Below are 6,427 nucleotides of genomic sequence, written 5' to 3'. Positions count from 1 at the left end.
TTGTCATTATAGATGTCAATTCTAGAGGAACCCTTGAAGTCGAAGGACAGGCAGTCGTTGACACAATACTCACTTGGTGCATGAATTTCGAGCTCGAGTTATCAAAAGCCGAAACGGAGGCAATCTTCATGGAAAGAGAAATCAAACTTCGAGGCAAAGGGAATGACAGGGATAAAAACCATCCCGTTCATGATGTTGCTCAGCAAGAAATTTCTGAATATTTTCTTCCAATTTTTTAATAGTTTCAGCTTGTTCACGATTTGCCTTTTTTAGTAAACGTGATCGATCTGACTCATGTAGTTTAACCATGTTATTTATTGTTTCTTTCAGACGTTTACGTTGTTCTTGTGATAATTCAATATGCTGCTCTACTTCAACATCAATGATTTTGATACTTCCTCCTTTTTCTTCAAGGATTCATCTCAAATTTGCTACCGTTTTACGTAACAGTCGTAATTTTATTTTAATAAAGTTTTTTATGATTTTAATCTTTTTGCCAATTACGCCTAATGATGTTGCATCATTCCAATCTACTGGTACAGCGAGATCCCACAATCTCTTATGATCTATATTAAACTGTTGATCCGCAGTTAATTTGAATCTTTTACTAAGAGACCCCCGAATAGCAGTGTCGTCCAAGAACTTCAACACTCATTTTTAAACCTCTAACTTTAAAAGTTCTTTGAAGAATGAGTAGCTGTATAGAATACATGAAATTAATAAATGATTTCTCAATTTTTTTTTAAATTCTCACCTACTCTGATACTTCTTTCGGGAAGATAATGCTTCTAATAAGCGTTTGCCTTACGGATAATTCTGCCGTACATGTTTTCATCTTCTTTCATTATTTTTGATTTATCAGGTTAATTTTTGAATAATAATTCTAATAAACTAGAAGTAATATTGTATTTACCCACCATCAATCGATTACCTTTTAACTTTCTTATGCTATACTTTGCATCTAAGTATTTAAATACCTTACTATAGGTATGTCTTTAATAGGTAATTGTTGCTGTTGTATCAGACTCATCATCAGTTTTTTCATAATCAGGTGTGAAAATTCAAGCTCTTGAATTTTTTGTAATTTAATAACAAGTAATTAATGAGTTAAGATTGAACTTAATTGAAGAGAGCTTAGGATGTTGGAGATGAGTGCCGGATGTACAGTAAATAAGCAGGCGTTGTTTTTTTCTTTGCGCCTACATTTATACACTTAGTCACTAAGTGAAAAAATACTGCAATATCACAATCACAACCAATGTATTTAGAGAGTCACTGTAGCACAAGAATGTTCTATAAAGTTAATAAACACTGATTATTGCCTTTAGAGATTGTTGAGTGTCGCAGGTCCACGTGATGGATTCCTGGAATGCTTTAGTGTGAGCGTTGTGTGTGTGGAGAGTGCGTGTGAGCGTTGATGTGACGTCACGCAATGAATTAGTGAGTTTTTTGCCACAATTGGATGAAGTCGTAGACAAACTGGAGTGTGTGGGTGGTCGTAAAGCAACCACAATATGTCGATTGTATTTTCACTTGTAGACTAGCTTGAACATGCTAAGTGAGTTTGGCGAGCATATGGGCAGCTACCGGCTCTAGCAAATCACCTCTTTTGGAGGAGCAGACACTCCCGATCAACTCTCTCTAATTACGAATGAACTTACATTATTATGCACGGCGGGCGGTTTTCCCCTCGCAAAATGACACTCAAACGACTAGACACTCCTGCAAACCATTTTCAACACTGAAGCTCGCTCTACACCAATCTTTCAAAGACTACAATACTAAAATACTTGGACTTAATTGGAACCTACTTAGTGACACATTCTGTGGACGGACTCAACAGTAGCACTCACATGGATCAACACTCGGCCAGACAGATGAAAGCAATTTGTCCAGAACAGAGTATTGCAAATTAAAGATCTTGTGCCCGACGGCACTTTCCATATTGTAAAGATTTTAATTGTCCAGTTCAGAGTATAACCTTTCTCAAAAATGTGCTTATATTTCTTCATGCGGACTTTATTACCAACTTTAAATTTATTCTTCTTCCTTATAACTTTGAATTTTTTAAATAGTGCCATGTTTGGTATTATCATATGATGAAAGTATTTACGGTAAATTTTCAATCCATTTGCAATTTCTATAAAAAGGAAATTCTTCCTACATTTCATTTCTTAATTTGCGATTAAATCGTTTAAAAATTGATGCTTTTAGATTGCTGAATGTTGAATACATCTTAGTATTATATTGCTTCATGAGTTCTTCAAAATCTTCGTTATAAAACTCTTTTCTCCGTTAAACGTGTAGATTTCTTGGTACTTTTTTTTTTCACAATCTATGATGATCGGGACTTACCTGGCAAGAACTTCATTGGAGCTACTGCTGAGATCCAGCGGCTCTTTACCTAACACACTCAAAAGCATGAGATCATATCCAAAGTGATCATCGACAGTGGCACTCAATGGTCATTTAATCCATCTGCCGCGCTACGCATGGGTGGGTGGTAAATGGGAATCGGTGGTGAAATCGATTAAATATCACCTCAACAGATATAACACTCTCACGTACGGAGAACTCACAACACTCCACACTCAAATTAAAGTACTCCTGAACTCATGACCACTCGAACCTCTGAACGATAACCCTGACGATTTCACTCCTCTCACTCCTGGACACCTTCTCACTGGATCAACATTGACCTCTCTACCAGAACCAACACTCATCTCACTCGACTAAATCGCTGGCAACTAATCCAGCAACGAACTCAACTGTTGTGGGAGCGGTAGTCACGCTGAGAAAATCATTTTGCTGGTTTCCACGCCGACAAGCGTGCAACAGACACTTGCGTCAGTGTTAGTGAATACACTACAGTCGATCACGAATCAATAATATTCGTATCAGCTGCACTGAAACGCATTCAGAAGCATTGTGGTTGCTTTACGACCACCCACACACTCCAATTTGTCTACGACTTCATCCAATTGTGGCAAAAAACTCACTAATTCATTGCGTGACGTCACATCAACGCTCACACGCACTCTCTACACACACAACGCTCACACTAAAGCATTCCAGGAATCCATCACGTGGACCTGCGACACTCAACAATCTCTAAAGGCAATAATCAGTGTTTATTAACTTGATAGAACATTCTTGTGCTACAGTGACTCTCTAAATACATTGGTTGTGATTGTGATATTGCAGTATTTTTTCACTTAGTGACTAAGTGTATAAATGTAGGCGCAAAGAAAAAAACAACGCCTGCTTATTTACTGCACATCCGGCACTCATCTCCAACATCCTAAGCTCTCTTCAATTAAGTTCAATCTTAACTCATTAATTACTTGTTATTAAATTACAAAAAATTCAAGAGCTCGAATTCCTACATGGTGAAAGAAGGTGTCCGCTGGGTAGATAATGGCTGAGTCCAAGAGTGGTACTACAGGTGTAAGACTTTCTTGCTTGCTTTGAACTTTTTTTTTAGGCTTTTCTTTCTTTATTTCTTGAAGTTTATCTTTGATAAATGTTTTATTAGCTAATTGTGTAAGAGGAGTCACCATAGGTTTGAATATTTCACTCATAGTTTGTTGCGTTATATTTCTTCCAAGTTTCATCAACTTATGTATTCGGCGTATTGCATCACTAGCTTCCGCTATTTGATGCAAAAATTTTTTTCCTCGTTGCAGCTCCGTAGTTTTTATGTTGTCACTTTGACAATTACTTGAATAATGTACAGTTCAATGAATTTATCTTATGAAGCAATCAAATCTTCTTCTATACCGGTCATTATTAAGATCACTGTCTTTATCAATTACCAAGGAGCCATATTTTTCATTATTCTAGCACATTAAATATATATTTCAAGAATAAGTCACGTCCGTATTTACATGATCGTCGTAAATGTTCTTTAGATTTATGTCATCTTGTCTAAAAGATACCAGAAAGTTTGTATTATCAGGTACCAAATGTTTTGGGATTCGTGCATAAGTTCGACAAAGATAGAAGCAGTCAATATCTCTATGTCATCTCACACAAAAATAGGTTCGCATATTATCTTCTTTTTCGTATACTACGTCATCGAAAATCATAATTGAGTTGGGTTTTGCTGCACCCGGTTTTACTACTCCCTCATGCTCATTAAAAGCATACAATCCAATACCTTCAATTGGTTTAATTATTTTTTCTACACACACCAAACGTCAATTAGAAGAAGCTAAACGACATAACGAAAAAATGGAAGCAGTAGCGTTGGGTAAGGGTCTACGTTCAAAACCGCACAAGAGAGGATTGGGATTGTATTTGAAACCGGCAAAAAAAAAAACTTCTCAGTTTACCCCATCGTGCACTGACTGATATTGAACTTCAAAAATATGCAAGAATCATAAAAATACCTTTTTTCCTAGTGTTTTCATGCGAAATGATCTTCTAAAATCTACACCGTGAAAAAATAAATTAGCAATTATTAATCTCGATGATAAAACTGGACCTGAAACACATTGGGTAGCATATAAAAAACGTGGTAATAAAGTTATATATTATGACAGTTTTCGCAATTTGCAGCCACCACATGAGCTTATCAAGTATCTTAATGTTGATAAAATACTGCACAATCATGAAAAACGTCAAGACTACAATACAGATAATTGTAGACACTTGTGTTTAAAATTTTTACAGGGAGAACTATAAAAGGAATATGCACTTTCTAATAAGTATCAGTCATGGATGATTCACTCACGTTAACATTGTCTGGACAAACGTCTATTCTAAAAGCGTTTTTCTTTCCACCAATTGAATTTACATTATCTAAAAAATATAACCTAGGACTTGTGGAATTGTTAACTTTCAATTCCATTCCAAATTTTGATAACGGTAACAATAAATTTTATTATACACTCAATGGTGAAGATAAAAGTATTAATTCCCACAGGAAGCTATGAAATTGAAGACATTGAAAGTTATTTGACAAAAGCTGATACTCAATTATCAATTTCTGAAGTTATTTCTGATTATCAATTATCACACTGAAGTTTACAGTACATTTGCAACAACAAATTTCAAACCGCATGATTCTATTGGTAGTTTGTTAGGCTTCAGTCCAAGAGTTATTTTTCCAAAATTGACCCCCACATCAGATTTACCAGTGTCTATCGTGAGAATTAATGCATTAAGGATTGAATGTAATATCACTACAGGAACATACATGAATAATCAGTTGGTACATACGATTCACGAATTTTTCCATCAGTTTCGCCAGGATATAACATCATTGAAGTTCCATCAAACGTCATTTGTCTTCCAATCCGCATACAGACAATACATAATTCACAACTGCGCATTGTTGATCAAGATGGTCAGTTGGTTAATTTACGTAGTGAAACTGTAACAATACGTTTACATTCGAAATGAGTTACGTGATGGGGATTGTTTATAAACCAATAGTAGGGGGAAGCTATAAAACTAACATATCATGCTTGAATCCCATCACATCGAGGTGCATGCTCATGAACCGTATTCATCTACATCATAATAATGATGAGATACATATTTCAGTTCAACATCAAGATTTATGTCTGTTGCCAAGCAGAAGTTCCCTTCATATTACTGGAAAATTTACAAAGTCTAACGAAAATGCTGTAGCAGCACCATCAAGATTCGTTAATATAGCTGTATGCTATTTATTTGAAGAAATACGATATGAACTGAATGGTGTTGAGATTGATCGAAATAAAATTGTTAGTCTTACAAGTCATAATTGTCAATGCCAAACATGAATTAATACTCACTCGTTCAAATACTGATCTTAATGCAATTGTACAAGCTGCAGCTGATCCTGAAAAGACGATGACAGTTGTAAAAATTGAATGGATAATTCCCTATGTCACTGTTGCCGACATAAAAAAAGTGGAATGGTTAAGTTACAATGCAAAAGACCCACCGATTCCAGTGAGTTTCAGATCATGGGAATTACATGAATATTCAATGCTGCCGAACACAACCAAACATGTATGAGTCGTAAAGACATCAACTCAACTGAAAAAGCCCCGCTATGTTATATTAGGATTCCAAACTGTACGCAAAAATGATGCTACGAAAGATGCAAGTCATTTCGATTATTGTGATTTAAGGGATGTAAAACTTTTCCTTAATTCACCATGCTATCTACATGGTAACATTATTGACATAAGTGACAATCAATTTGCCTTATTCTATGATGTGTTAAAAGATTTTCAAACAACATATTATGATAAAGAAGCAGAACCCCTGCTCACAAAAAGAAAATTTATTGATATAGCACCACTTGATGTAATTGATTGTTCGAAACAAACTCATTAGAAGAAGGTTGTAAGTTTCCTAATTGTCCTCCATCCTGAATTACATATGCTTTTCAACCAATCAAAATTTCGTAGGAAGTTTGATAAGAATTTTC

This window comes from Chelonus insularis, unplaced genomic scaffold (genome assembly GCF_013357705.1).
Source record: "Chelonus insularis isolate UGA/USDA-ARS -01 unplaced genomic scaffold, ASM1335770v1 contig_71_pilon, whole genome shotgun sequence".
Lineage (NCBI taxonomy): Eukaryota > Metazoa > Arthropoda > Insecta > Hymenoptera > Braconidae > Chelonus > Chelonus insularis.
Note: the sequence above shows the minus strand (reverse complement) of the source record.